This window comes from Canis lupus, chromosome 5 (assembly GCF_048164855.1).
Source record: "Canis lupus baileyi chromosome 5, mCanLup2.hap1, whole genome shotgun sequence".
Lineage (NCBI taxonomy): Eukaryota > Metazoa > Chordata > Mammalia > Carnivora > Canidae > Canis > Canis lupus.
In genome coordinates this window covers 45,124,694-45,140,782 of record NC_132842.1, presented here as the reverse complement: position 1 = coordinate 45,140,782, position 16,089 = coordinate 45,124,694, and the positions used below count along the sequence as shown (strand labels likewise).

At 39.2% G+C, this 16,089-nt stretch overlaps 1 long non-coding RNA gene across 1 annotated transcript in view; it reads right to left on the bottom strand.

Annotated features, from left to right (window-relative positions):
• LOC140633643 (uncharacterized) overlaps positions 1 to 14,325 on the bottom strand; it is a 440,888-nt gene extending 426,563 nt beyond the window's left edge. Inside the window, exon 1 of the long non-coding RNA XR_012031213.1 lies at positions 13,921 to 14,325. This is a non-coding gene — a long non-coding RNA (uncharacterized lncRNA). The remainder of the gene's footprint in view (positions 1 to 13,920) is intronic.
• Positions 14,326 to 16,089: the final 1,764 nt, after the last annotated feature.

Sequence of the window (16,089 nt, the reverse complement as noted above, 5' to 3'; positions counted from 1 at the left end):
GATGTAGGGAGGCACGGTGTGTTCCAATCCCTCAATTGGACTCAAGATCATGACTTCAGGCTCTCTTTCCTACCACTTTGGTCAAGAAAAACCTGACATCTATATAAAAGAGTAATTCAAAATCTTTGTCCTTTACCAGACATAAATGTTTCTGGAGCATTCATATGTTGTCAAAAGCAGGGAGAAAGAGAGAAAGATTTTACATGCATCTCCTGTTATATATATTGACTTTAATGTGTCCATGGTATCAGAAAAAAACTCATGATTAACTGTAGATGCTGGAGAATTAACATTTCTGGATACAGGCAATGCCACTGGCAATCTTTCATCATTGCCCTGTACCATTTATGGGTATTTACCAAGTGCCTGTTACACATACCAATGACATATCAGATCAATTTTGGCATAAATGAAACTTTGTGCATGTATGCTGAGTAGTCATATGCTCAGATCATTGTCTACTTATAATATTCAAAACATAAACAATGAATCCAAACTCACATATAATTTAAGTAAATATGAGCTTACTTAGTAGAACTGAGGGTACTAAAAACAATATGGCATTTATAACTGGGGAATCTGCAAACAGGGTGCTCAGACCGTTGGTTCACTTAGTAAAAAAAACACCTTTAAGAAGTGCCATTAGGGGATCCCTGGGTGGCTCAGTGGTTTAACGCCTGCCTTTGGCCCAGGGCCTGATCCTGGGGACCAGGGATTAGGTCCCACATCAGGCTCCCTGCATGGAGCCTGCTTCTCCCTCTGCCTGCATCTCTGCCTCTGTGTTTTTCATGAATAAATAAATAGAATTTTTTTTTCGAAAAAATCGAACTAGTGGCTAACATTAAAATATATATATATATATATATATATATATATATATATATATATATGCAAAACACACCAGGATGTGGGGAAAGGGGTCTGGGGGAGGCTGGAAAACATATAAGACAGCCCAGATTGATTTCTTTTGAGTAACTACAGAGGAAGAGGGGTTATGAAGTGAAAGCCCCCTGTCAGAGAAGCTACATTTGGCCCTGGGGCCTCAGTTCCCTCCACCAGCAAGCCAGATCAGTGTAGAGCTAGCTAAGAGTACCAAGCCAATGAATACTTTCTTGCTTTAAGGCTTCTGCTTCTGTTGCCATAGGAACAGTCACCCTCTATTTTCCGAAAGGTGGTTAATAATTAGATTTGGGAGAAAGCAAATTCTGTTTCAAACTTGAATTCAGCTCATTCCTGTCTCTGATACTGTCATCGTGGGTGTTATTACTGAAAATTCAGAATATCTTAGGAACTCACATCCAGGAAAAGACACTAGAATGTAAACACTAAAAAAAGACTCCAAGAATCTCCCCAGACTCATAGGCATGGGTCTAGGAGGCATGACTACAAAATCATGATGCATGATTTGGGTGAGTATTGCATGTATTTCAGCAAACAAGCCAGGACATGCATAAAGAGATTCATGCCATGTCCTAAAAAGTAAAAGAGGATATATGATTAGCCCAACAATACCATCACTCTTCAAAACACTTCAAGAACTCTTCTTTTGAGAGCACCTTCCAAGCCAGTTGAAAAGTTCCCCTGGGAAATCTATACCTAAACTTTACAGACATATCTGGTGCAATAAAGACATAATTTCATGTCAATGTCACAGGCCACTATTATTCCAGAGTGAGAAAGAAAGCATTCTTTCTTGTTTAGCTTAGTAGCAGAGATACCAAATCATCTTCAACATTAGTCTATTTCACAGGGCTCCATGTCAGAGCAGGCTGTCACCCCAAGCCATTGTCTGGCTTCAGAGCCAGGAAGCTATTAAGTACTGAAGTGGATTGCAAGTGATGGGTACTGAGGGGGGCACTTGACGGGATGAGCACTGGGTGTTATACTATATGTTGGCAAGTTGAACTCTAATAAAAATATTTTTTTAATAAATAAATAAAAATAAATAAAATAAAAAATAAAGGACATATGAAAGAATTCTGTACTCAAAAAAAATAGGAAAAAAGTTGTATCTACACACATCCATTAGGATGACTATTATTAAAAAAAGATAATAAGTGTTGGTGAGAATGAAGAGACAATAGAACCATCATGTTGGTGGAAATATAAGATGACATAGCCGCTATGGAAGACAGGATTGTGGTTGCTCAAAAAATTAAGCAGAATTATTCTATGAACCAGCAATTCCACTCCTAGGAATATACTCCAAATTTTGATATCAGGGACTTGAAAAGATATTTCCACACCAAAGTTCATAGCAGCATTATTCACAGTAGCTTAAACATGGAAATAACCCAAGTGTTCAATGACAGACGAACTGATAAACAAAATCTGGTGTAGACATACAATGGAATATTACTCAGCCTTTAAAAGGAATGGAATTTGCTCTCCATAACATGGATGAACCTTTCACAAGCTAAGTGAAATAAGCCAGACACAAAAAGACAAATAAGGTATGACCCCACATACACGAGGTAGATGAAACAGTCAATCTCAAAGAGATGAAAGTCAAATGGTGCTTGCCAGGGATAGGCAGGGGGAGGGGGAAGGGACAATTACTGCTAAATAAACACTGAGCTTCAGAATGAGAGGATGGAAGACTTCTGGAGGTGGATAGTGGTAATAGCTGCACAACAACATGACTGTACTTAATACCACTGAATCGTACAGTTAACTTGGTAAATCTTATGTGTATTTTAAGACAGTAAAAAAAAAAAAAAAAAAAAAACACACCTTAAACCTATAAAAGCAAAGTCAGAGGAACTTTATGTGTCTTCAAACCTTCCAGGTTTTAGCTGATTTCTCACCCACACAGCCTGATACACACAGAAGTTCTCTGGGACCAACCCAAATATTTGAACTTAATTTGCCTGTCACTCTTGACTAGATCCTGGTTTCACTTAAGGAAGGAGAAAAAGCAACTTCTCAGTGATGAGACTCATTCCTAAAAAGGGTTGCCAGATTTGGCAAATAAAAACACAGGATAACCCAGTTAAATTTAAATTTCAAATAAACGTCAGCATTTTTTAGTGTATGTACATCCTAACTCTTGCATGGAACATATTTACACTAAAAATGTTTTGTTGCCTACCCGAAGTTCAAATTGAACTGGGCATCTTGTACTTTATCTGACAACCGCAGTCCTAAATAAAATTGCTTCTACTCAATGTTACTGTCTCTTGCCTATAAACACTGGTTCTATTTAAAGGCCGCCATTGCCTGAGTCTGCTGCGCTCAGGCGTGAACCAAGCTGTTATCAATCCTTCTAGTGCAGAGAGCAGAAAATGAAACACAGATCTGGTCACAGTCACTTTCCCCCATTATGCAACAGTCCATTTATCTCCAAAATCCAACACTTTCAACCCTTGTCCTAAGCCTGAGGGTTAAGTACTATTCCATTCTACCCATTAGCTTAGCTCTCCATGGGGTCTGGGTTTAGAGGAGCCTGGTGGATTATATCAGTCCTCCCTAATTGGTCATTAGATTTAGAAATATCACACTGGAAAGCTGTTGACCGCGTCATTTCTAGCTCTCCTTATCTCAGTATGTCTGTGATGATTTCCAACAGGAAGGACATTTTAAAACTATCACTGCCAAGTTTTTCTGTAAATACATCCCCTGGGTTATTAAACATGTAGTACAGTTCTCAAGGAGACTTCATGAAAAGGACAATCTATTCTCCATCTTATACCTAAAGAGACAGACTAGGCACTGGCTTTCTCAGTCAACTGTCCACTCAACACCCATCACTTTCTTCTCTCCACCTGCCTTGTTAATCCCCCAGATATGCTTCTTTCCTTGAAATCTGGTGCTAAGACCAGACATGTGTGTTTCCCATATTGATCCCACTTTCTTGTTCCCTTTGGCCTGATTGTTCTGATTGCTGCAGCCCAAGAAGGAAATATTCAAAAGCATAAAAATAAAACTAATATGAAATTGGTCATAAGGGCTGTTCGCCCTTCGTTGTGTCACTTCTGGGTCTGTTACTCAAGGAGGTGAAAACTAAAGGAATCCATACAATCCCTTCTACTGAGCCTACTATGTTCCCAGGTTCCCAGAAAAGAAATATGCAGTTCAGTTCAGCAAATACCTATAGGTTTCCTAATATGCCAAAGGCACCACCAACCGATACCAAGGAGCCACATTATTAAGACATTGTCACTGCCCACAGAGCACTTATGAGCTCATAGAACCTGAAAGCAAACCAAATGCTTTATAACTGGTTCCTTAAGACATCTTAATTCAATGAGGCACTAACATGAAATGGCTTCATTCCTGTGCTCAGCCACACTTCCCACTCTCCCTTTCTTTAATAAAATTTTGGATGCACTTTATATTTTTTGGTCACTTGAAACTGTTAAAAGACCAATTCTGTTTAAAACTCCGTTTCCACATGTAATTCAAAACCTTTTCCTCCATGCTGTGGCTCAGGGGATTTGGTGAGAAGGCAGTCATCTGTTTCTTTGCTCCCCTTCTCACCTGGCTCCCTAAATGGGAGTGGGAAAAGTCTCTTATGCTGGGGCATATCGTTTCCTCACCTCTACCTTGACCCTCAAGGTTCTGTCCCTTCAGAGTTGGGGGCTGGGAGATACAAGGAGGAAAAGTCCTTAACTGATGGCCCAGTGGTGGAAACAGGTGCCATTTTGCTCGGGTTTACTGTGGTCCCAACTACTGATATGGTGGTGTTCAAAATAACGGTGTGCGTGTTTCTATTAGGCATTGTTCGGCTGACACCAGCCCTCCCTCACATCAGCTGCAGACAGAGCATCACTTACCTGGTCTTACAGCACATTGGGGCAACCCTATATCCTGACTCTAGCCTCGGTGCTCCTTCATATGGTGTTAGAGGACTTCCCTTCATACTTTCCTTTGCACCCTTTGCAGGGCCCTCACCAGTGAGGAGCATGCCCCACCCTTTCTCTCCTTTCCCCCAAGAAACTATTCCCCATCACCCCCGCTATACAGACTCCTTCCATAGGACCATCAGATTCAGAAATCCCCCTATGACAAGCAGCTTTCATCTCATATTCAAGAACACCATTTCCCCTCCTTTGGGGATATATGTCATGCTTTCTCCAAAACCCTCTCAGCACACTCTCCTCTGTGCCAGTGGCAGCTGCAAACTGTTCCTTGGCAAGCATCCGTTCAGGGAGGAGGATGCCAACTTCCCTTTCTTACAGTTTGTGAGTGATTTCCTTGGATCTATGAGGATGGTTGGAGCATTTCCAGTTTATCCATCACCACGGGGAGGAGAGAGAAAAAGCCCTCTCACCATAAACACTCTGCCATGCCTGGGACTCTCTCAGGGACTGCTCTCCCCTTCCAGGGTTCTCCTCACACAGGCCTGGGGGTGGAGTGAAGGGTGTGGCAACAGACCTTCATTTACAGCTTTGGATTCTTACTGCCAATTCCAGGACATCAGGAAAATTCTGACTCAACATCCCCACTACTACTCTCAATCTCTGCATGACATCACCAACCGGTACCCTCAGCTCTCCTTGGCTTACACTTGCCTTAGTCCATTGACTTCATTCACTCTATCATTTAACACTGAGCTTCCACAGAGTGCAAGCCACCTTGCACCCTGTGGAAATGGTGAAATGGTGATGAGGAGGGCGGAGGTAAGAAGCAAACAAGTACCTGAAATAGAAGTGCTGGTTTGGAGGCAGGAAAGTTAAACAAGACAAGTCGGTGGGAGACTGTGTCACTCATTTCTCTCACAACTACACACTTGTGTTTTCCAGAAGTTTCATGATGTTTAATATGGCAACAGATTGCATGCAGAAGCAGATATGAGAATCCATCTCTTTTATTTAGCTAGGCATGATAGAGATTTGCAAAATATGTAAAAGAATACCATTTTGTTTCAGGGACACCTGGGTGGCTCAGTGGTTGACCGTCTGCCTTCAGCACAGGTTGTGATCCCGGGGTCCTGAGATCGAGTCCCGCGTCAGGCTCCATGCAGGGAGACTGCTTCTCCCTCTGCCTGTGTCTCTGCCTCTCTCTATGTGTCTCTCATGAATGAATACATAAAATCCTTTTAAAAATAAATGATTTAAAAAAAAAAATAAAAATAAATAATAAAAATAAAAAAAAATAAAAAAAAAAATGATTTTTTCTACCTAACTTTGTTTTGTAAAATGTAGTTCGATTTTATAAAATGTATTTGATGTTAAATTGTAGAATTTTATTATTTTAAGATAATTATTTTAAATTTTTTCTGTTTCCATTTCTAATACAGTAAAAATCAGTAGATGAAATCCATATAAACTAAATTCTTTGGGGTCTGTTATGGACTGAATGCTTGTGTTCCCCCAAAATTCATATGTTGAAACCCTAACCCCCACATGATGGTATTGGGAAATAGCACGTTTGGGAGGTGATTAGACTGAATTAGGTCATGAGGAGTGGGGCCTCTGTGACAGGATTACTGTCCTTATAAGAAAAGGAAAAGAGAACAGAGCTTTCTCTCTCTCGGCCATACAAGGATACAAAGAGAAGGCAGCTGTCCAAAAGTGAGCTCTCACCAGGAACAAAATGTGCCAGAACCTTGACTTGGATTCCTGGCCTCCAGAACTATGAGAAATAAATATCTATAGTCTAAACCACCCAGTCTGTGACATTTTAGTATGGCAGCCCAAGCTGACTAAGACAGGGTCCTTAATACTTTTGAACAGGTGAAGGGATTTGACACTAAAATATTTGAAAAACAACTAGTCAAATCCAATGATCTGTTTTGAGAATTTATGCTGTATACCCAACTGTAGCTCTTAGCAATTTGTCTCTTCTGAAACACCCTCCTTTGGGGCCCAGGATAATCTAAAGAAAGCTTTTCGGGACCATACCTTTTAGGTTTTTTTCCTACTAATTTCTATTCATCCATCTCTTGCTTTAAAACCAGAAATTCCTTAAAGATCTAGCTTTGCTCTTCCCTCCTTTTGTCCTGTATTCTGTTCCATGGCTTCAATTCTTACCTTTATGTGTGTGTGCCAAATTCTCTTACCCTACCCTAGAGAGAGACTTCCTATGTTCCCACTGGACATGTGGCTGTTAAACAGTGCCTCAAACTCAACATGCCTAAAACCTAACACACAGTCTTCCTCCCAGGTTTCTGCTCCTCAGATCCAGGGCATCACTATATCCTACACGGTAGAAACTCAAACTCCTCATTCCAAATACAAGCAGCTATAATACCCAGCCAAGTCCACCTCCCACATCTGTCCTTGGTCATCCACAAACCCCACCTTGGCTCTTGCCCTTGTCATCACTCCTGTGTCCTACAGTAGCTTTGTAACTGTTCCTTGAACCTCCAATCTGTCCCTCCTCAAGGGCCACCACATGACTTATCCTACAATTGCTAGTCAAATCACATTACCTCTCTATGCAAACCTATGTCTCGCCACTGCCTGAAGAAAAAAAAATCCTTGAAATAACATTCCGCAATCTAGCCTCACCCTCACTTCTAGACTTTTCTCCCACTTCATTTCCCAAACATCTTACACTTAGGCCACATAAAACCTTGTGATTTCTCCAAAACTTCCCACATAGCTCCACCTTTCTCTGTTATCAAGAGCACGGTTGCTTGAAGCAATGCATCTGAATTCAAGTGTGTTTGTGTGATATCAAATTGTATCAACCTCAACTTCTCCACCTTTACAATACAATTACATATACCTCTTATAAAATCTTTAAAAATAAAAAATAAAGGAGCTTAGGACTGGGGTGCCTGGGTGGCTCAATCGGTTAAACCCCTGACTCTTGATTTCAGTTCAGGTCATGATCTCAAGGCTATGAAATAGAGCTCCACATTGGGCTCCAGGCTGGGCATGGAGTCTGCTTAAGGTTCTCTCTCCTTCTGGCCCTTGCCCACTCTCTCTCCCCCTCTCTAAAAAATATAAAAATAAGTTAAAAAGCTTAGGAAAAGAATTAAAAATAAAAAAGGGCTTAGCACAATATATTCAAATCTTAGTTTCTGTTTTTGTTATTATTAATATACCTATGTTCATCGAAAACTGCTCATTCTTTAAGGCTCCTACAAAATAGCCCCTCCTTCAGCTGCCTTAGCCAAAACCATCATTAACTCTTCCCTTTGTCTCTCACCAAAACTTTGTCACTCAAGTTGAAATATTTACAGTATGCTTTGTATTCTAATTAGTCCTCGGATGTATGTACATTATCCCAAACCCTTCCCCTGACACACACACACACACACACACACACACAAAGTGGCAAACTCCCATTAATCTAAGGCCATTTGGGGCCCCAGATGAAAGTTTCTATTTGAAGTCTTTTTTAAAGATTGTATTATTTATTTGACACAGAGAGAGAGCACAAGCAGGGGAAGCAGAAGGCAGAGGGAGAGGGTAAAGCAAGCTCCCCATGGAGCAGAGAGCCCGATGTCCAGGACCCTGGAATCATAAACTGAGCCAAAGGCAGACACTTAACTGACTGAACCACTCAGGTGCCCCTGATGTCTTTTGATCAAGTGAAACACCTGACTTTTGAGACCTAAGCCTGCACTAACAACATTGCTCTCAATGGTACTTGAAGCCACAAAAACTTTCCATCTTCTATTTTTACTTCTGTTGCCATAGTAAATGGCTAGTTCTCCTTCATGTCCCTACTCTTCCAATTTGTCTCTAACTACACCAAGCTCCTACTTAATGACTTTAAATTTTTTGTAAGTGTTTACTTTCTAATTCCCTACAAATCAAAGCTTTCTCTTAATCTTTTCCACAAAATCTGTGAGGCCTATTTAATGATGACAAAAAAAAAAGATTTGAGAAGAACTGAAAAAATATCAATAACTATAAGATGACCAACTACAAATTATACAGTTAGATCTGTGAGAGACTTCAAATTTTTAAGGTGTATCTCATCAAAAAAAAAAAAAAAGAAAAGAAAAGAAAAAAACACACACACATTTTTCCAAAGAAATCCATGGTATAGATGTAGAATATTTCAGATGTTAGAAATTGTATATTTTGTTCATTTTCATTAAGATAAAATGGTCTGCCAAACTAATAAAATTGAACTCAATTCTGGTCAAAAGATATTTTCACATTCTAATTAGAAAACAGAATGGCGCTAACCTTATTACATCTAAAGGAGCTAGAAAAAGAACAAACAAAACCTCAAACCAAAAGAAGGAATGAAATAACAAAGAATAAAGCAGAAATAAATGATACAGGAACTAAAAAAAAATAAAACATATCATTGAAACCAAGAGCTAGTTTGTTGAAAAGTATCAACAAAATTGATAAACCTCCAGCCAGCCTCATCAAAAGAGAGAGAGAAAGGACTCATATAAACAAAATCACAAATGACAGAAGAGAAATAACAACCAATGCCAAAAAAATACAAACAACTCTAAGAGAATATTATGAAAAAAATTATATACCAACAAATCGGACAACCTAGAAGAAATGCATAAATTCCTAGAAACATACAATCAAAATTGAAGTAGAAAGAAAGGGAAAATTTGGGCAGACCGATTACTAGCAACGAAATTGAATCAGTAATCAAAAAACACTCCCAAAAAAACAAAGTCCAGGACTAGATGGCTTCACAAGCAAATTCTACCAACAATTACCAATTAATGCCTATTCTTCCCAAGCTATTCCAAAAAATAGAAAAGGAAGAAAAACTTCCAAATTCATTCTAGGAGGCTAACATTACTCAGATACCAAAACCAGATAAAGATACTGCACAAAAAAGAACTACAAACCAATATCTCTAATTAATATAGATGCAAAAATCCTCAACACAATACTAGTAAGCTGAATCAAACAATATATTAAGGATAGTCATTCACCACAACCAAGTGGGATTTATTCCTGGGATGCAAGAGTGATTCAATATTCACAAATCAATCAACATGATATATCACATCAATAAGTGAAAAGATAAAAGCCATATGATCATTTTAAGAGATGCAGAAAAAGCATCTGACAAAGTACAATTTCCATTCATGATAAAACCTTCAAAAAATTAGGTTTACAGAGAACATACCTCAACATAATAAAGGCCTTCTATGAAAAAAACAACAGCAAACATCAAACTCAATGGGAAAAAACTGAGAGCTTTTCCCCTAAGTTCAGGAACAAGACAAGAGTGTCCACTCTCATCACTTTTATTCAACATAGTACTGGAAGTTCTAGCCACACCAATCAGACAACAAAGAGAAATAAGAAGTATCCAAATGGGTAAAGAAGTAAAACTTTCAATACATGATACTATATAAAGAGAACCCTGAAGACCACCAAAAAGCTCCTAGAACTAATATATGAATTCAGTAAAGTCTCAGGATACAAAATCAACATACAGAAATATGTTGCAGTTCTATATACTAATAATGAAGCAGAAGAAAGAGAAATTAACAATCCAATTTACAATTGCACCAAAAATAATAAAGTATGGGAATAAACTTATCCAAGGAGGTGAAAGACCTACAATCTGAAAACTATAAAACATTGATGGAAGAAACTGAAAAAGAAACAAAGAAATAATTCCATGCTCAAGCAATGGAAGAACAAATATTGACAAAATGTCAATACTACTCAAAGCAATCTACACATTTAATGCAATCCCTACCAAAATACCATAGCATCTTTCACAGAACTGGAACAAACAATCCTAAAATTTGTATGGAATCACAAAAGACCCTGAATAGCCAAAGCAGTCTTGAAAAAGAAAAACAAAGCTGAAGGTATTATCATTCCAGACTTCAAGGTTTACAACAGCGCTTTAGTAATCAAAACAGTATGGGACTGGAATAACAACAGATACATAGATCAACAGAACAGACTACCAAACCCAGAAATGAACCCAGTTATCTGATCGACTAATCTTCGACAAAAGAGGAGAGAATATGCAATGGGAAAATCGTAGTCTCTTCAACAAATGGTGTTGGGAAAACTGGACAACTGCATGCAAAAGAATGAAACTGGACCAATTTCTTACACCATACACAAAAATAAACTCAAAATGGATTAAATATCTACATGTGAGACCTGAAACCATAAAAATCCTAGAAGAGAGCACGGGCAATAATTTCTCTGACATTAGCTATAGCAACACTTTTTTAGATGTGTCTCCTTGAAGCAAGGGAAACAAGAGCAAAAATGAACTCTTGGGACTACATCAAAATAAAAGGCTTCTGCACAATGAAGGAAACAATCAACATGGCTAAAAGGCAACCAACAGAATGGGAGAAGATATTTGCAAATGACATATCTCTTAAAGGGTTATTATCCAAATATATATATATATAAAGAACTGATACAACTCAACACCCCCAAAATAAATAATTCAATTAAAAATAAGCAGAAGACATGAACAGACATTTTTCCAATAAAGATATACAGATGGCCAATAGCTACATAAAAAGATGTTTGACATCATTCATCTTCAGGAAAATGCAAATCAAAACTACAATGAGGTATCACCTCATACCTATCAGAATGGCTAAAATCAACAACGTAAGAAACAACAGACTTTTGAGTGGATGTGGAGAAAAGGGGAGCCCCCTTGCACTGCTTGTGGGAGTGCAAACTGGTACAGCCACAGTACAAGGGTTCCTCAAAAAGTTAAAATTAGAACTACCCTATGATCCAACAAATATTGGGTATTTACCAAAAAAAAAAATACAAAAACATGAATTCAAAGTGATATATGCACCCCTATGTTTACAGCAGTATTATTTACAATAGCTAAATTATGGAAGTAACTCAAGTGTCCATCAATAGTTGAATGGATAAAGAACATGTGATAAAGAATATGTGATATATATATATATATATATATATACACACATATATATCACAATATTATTCAGCCATAAAAAAGAATGGAATCTTGCCATTTGCAACAACATGGATAGAGCTAAAGAGTATAATGCTAAGTGAAATATGTCAGTCAGAGAAAGACAAATACCATATGATTTTACCCATATGTAGAATTTAAGAAACAAAACAAATAAGCAAAGGGGAAAAAGAGAGAAATCAAGAAACAGACTCTTAACAATAGATGCTTACCGAAGAGGAGGGAGGTCGGGCAATGGGTGAAATAGAAGATGGTGATTAAGGAGTACAGAGAGAGAAACAGAATGAAGCTAATGAAAATTTTGCCCAAGAAAAGACTCCATAGTTTCCTAGTCAGACCCTGCACTTCATGCTTTCATTTTTGCTATAGTAAATCCTAAAGAAGGTGCATACAAACCGCACCTCCTAATTTTGCCTGCATGCTTTTTTTCCTCCTCAAATATTTTCAAAATGAAAATAAGCTTAATTTACAGGAAGCTGGAAATCATTCTGTTTACTCTACATTATTCAAGGGATGTGCATACAAATATTTACTGGACATGAAAATTCAATGTCCTAACACAAACCATCTGACTTCAGGACTTTGAATATGTACAACAATAATTAACAACAGATGAGAATTTTACATTCTCAGAGTTCCTCATTTTGAACTTGGGCATGTCCTTCAGGGTAGGTGCTCATTAGAGCACTGTGGAGCTTTTGAGAAGCATGTTTTCATTGCTAAATTTTGTTTCTATAGCCCCACTCAAACAGAGGAAAACATTATTCTCTGAAATGAAGTGTGGTTAAAAATAGAATGCAAATTAATAGCCAATCTTTAGGATTTCCTCAGCTGAACTCTGATCCTGTCCAAGAAGAGGTTATTGTGAAATATTTCCTTTTAGCTAAAACAAATGAAGAGCTAAATGAAACACAGTAATAGAAGCATCACAGCAGTAGAAGTTATGAAGTTCTCTGCACTTGCTTGGAAGGAAAGATAGTTTGAACTTCAGGTTGATATGGTGGTGCTTTCTCAGATTCCATATCTTTTTTTTTTAAGATTGTATGTATATATGTATCTGGGAGAGAGAGAAGAGTAGCAGGGGGAGGGAGAGAGAGAATCTCTTAAGCAGACTCAGTGCGGAGCACCAGGTAGCCCCACATGGGGTTTGATCCTAGGAACCTGAGATCATGACCTGAGCTAAAATCTAGAATCAAATGCTTAACCAACTGAGCTACCCAGGCACCCCAGATTCCATATCTTAAATCATCTACATCACCCATGTCTATTAATGGTTCACAGAATTATAGAACCGTAGAATCCAGTTTCATTTTACAATGAAGAAAATCCAATTTCATTTTACAGATGAAGAAAAGTAGTCATATGGGATGCCTGGGTGGCTCAGTTGTTAAGCATCTGCCTTTGGCTCAGGGCATGATCCCGGGATCCAAGATCGAGTCCCACATCGGGCTCCTTGAAGGGAGCCTGCTTCTCCCTCTGCCTGTGTCTCTGCCTCTCTCTGTGTGTCTCATGAATAAATAAATAAAATCTTTAAAAATAAATAAATAAAAAATTTTTTAAAAAGAAAAGTAGTAATCTGTCCAAAGTAAAAATTTCTAATGATTTGTAGTGTTGGAAGAAGACCCCAAATCCACAGACCTTCCTCTTCAATGTTCTTTTCATTACAAAACTAAGTGTGCCACAGCCCTCTTGCCAGACTCATGATACTAATAGTAGGAGGACCCTGAAGAAGGAGAGAAGAAGAGAGCCCAAATATCCAGAACAAGTTGTTTGCATCCCTCTGCAGGGCAGGCCCTGGAATTGCCAGGAAAAATCCCACTCAGGAGGGATGTCTGGGACAGGAATGGCCAGAGCCTACCATTAGGAAACCCAATGACTGTGAGCACGCACCAGAGAGTTCTCTCCAGGGTCATGCTAGCAGAGGAAACCTCAGCTGCCACCAGAGGAAGGAAGTATGTTCGCTACAGGCTAGAGCTACAGGTTTTTCTCTGCCGGGGACTCCCAGCCTCCTTATGGAACAAAGACTCCCATATCAATCTGCTCTAGCTACCATAACGAAGTGCCACAGGCCATGTGGCTTAACCAACAGAAACTTACGTTCTCACAGTTCTGGAGACTAGAAGTCAGATCAAGGTGTCAGCAGAATTGGTTTCTTCTGAGGCCTCCCTCTGTCCTTGGCTTGTAGATAGTCATCTCCCTGTGATCTCACGTGGTCTTTTCCTCTACATATTCGTGCCCTAATCTCCTCTTCTTATAAGGACATCATCGATTGTATTGGATTAGGGCCCACCCTAATAACCTCATTTTAAATTAATTTCTTCTTTAAAAACTTTCTCTTAAAAAACAGCCACATTCTGAGGACCTGGGGTTAGGACTGCAACATATGCATCTGGAAAATATGTCAGTCACCCATAACACCTCCTGAACATATCCAGGAACCAACCCAAAAATCCAACGGTCCATCTTCTTTGCCGCATCTCTTGCCCCAACTAATTGCACCAGATGCAGGTTTAGGCTGGCTCTGACCACGCCTGCGGGCCTTCCTCTAAATGCAAGAAGTTGCCCCATCAACCTCGCTGTTCCTCTTTCTACTGCTGTGGTGTTTCTATTACCATGTTTCATTTAGCTCTTCATTTGTTTAGCTAAAAAGAAAGATTTCACAATAACCTCTCCAGGAAAAGCATAGGCATGCTAACCCTCCCTCTCTGTCCTTCCCCTCCCTCTCTCTCTCTCACACACACACACACACTCTCACATGCACACTCACACACACATACTCCAACACAGACACTCATTCTTACACACTCTCATTCTCACATACATTCACACACACACACACACACCAGAGTATTTTCTCCACTCTCCCCTTGCAGATATACCATAGGTCAGAGTCTCCAATTCTATAAACAGATAATTTCCAAAGCTCTCAAAGAGCCAGGAGAACTTCTAAAGAGCCCTATAGAGATTCACTGGGGAAGAAGCTCCCTTTAACCCCTTGTGGTAGGCAGAGCTCTAAAGACCGCCTCCCAGATTTTCATCCCCTGGCTGTTCGATCACACAAATCTAAATAGTACTGTGAAGGGACTTTGCAGATGGAATTGAGGTTGCCAATGAATTGGCTTTAAAATAGAGAGATTAAAAAAATAATAAAAATTAAAATTAAAAAAAATTTAAAAAATAAAATAAAATAGAGAGATTATCCTGGATTATCCATGTGGGCCCAAAATAATCACATAAGCCCTTAAAATCAGAAGACAGCAGGAGAGTCTTTCAGAGACATGCTGTGGGAGAAGTCAGGGGGATTCAAAGTGTGAGAAGCACTCCCCACCTCCATTACTGGCTTTGAAGATAGAGGAAGGGAGCCATGAGCCACGGAACACAGTGGCCTCTAGAAGCTAGAAAGGACCTCTGGCTGAGATCCAGCAAGAAAATGGGGACCTAGGTCCTACAAATGTACGAAACCAAATTCTGACCTACAAAACTATGAGATAATACATTTGTATTGCTCTAAGCCACTAAGTTAGTGGTAATTTATTACAGAGGCAATAAAAACTAATATATCTATCCTGTTATTAAATGTAATGTCCTACATTGGTCCCTTTTACAAATGTATTTCTTCTCATATCACCTACTCTCACATCATCCTGTGTGGCTAGTATTACCCTTTACCACTAATTTAGCATCCACATTAAACCAAATTTCATGCAGTTTTTACAAATAACTCCTAGAACCAGTAGCTTACATCCTAGACATGACACCACATTCATATATCTCCACAGGTGCATTCTCTGACCTGGTTTCCTCCCAGGATTATTAGGGGTTGACTGTGCCCTCCAGAGGTCACAGATTCTTCTAAGAACTTCTGCACTGCAGACAGACTGAATATGATCCCAAATAACTGTCCCAACTTGCAACATTGCTTTCTGTAATGCTCACTCTTGTGACCTCCCATAGTAGTTGGAAACAGAAATGGTGTGGATTTTTTAAGCACCACTTTGAAAGAGATGAGGGTTTAGAAAAGCCTACACCATCCAATGGATAAAAATAGCAATAGGAAAAAGGAACAACCCAAGCTCCAGGCAGGAATCTCCTGAGAGAACAATTAAAGAACACAGCCCTGTTTTGGCACAAGAGGCTCAGGACAGAAAATGTTCCAACTCACTTCCAGGGCACCACCTCCTCAGTGAGGTCTCCCCAGTGCAGAATCGGTGTCTATAACTAGAAGGAGCTGGGGGTTCTTTAGCTACAACAAAGAGGCCTTAAGAT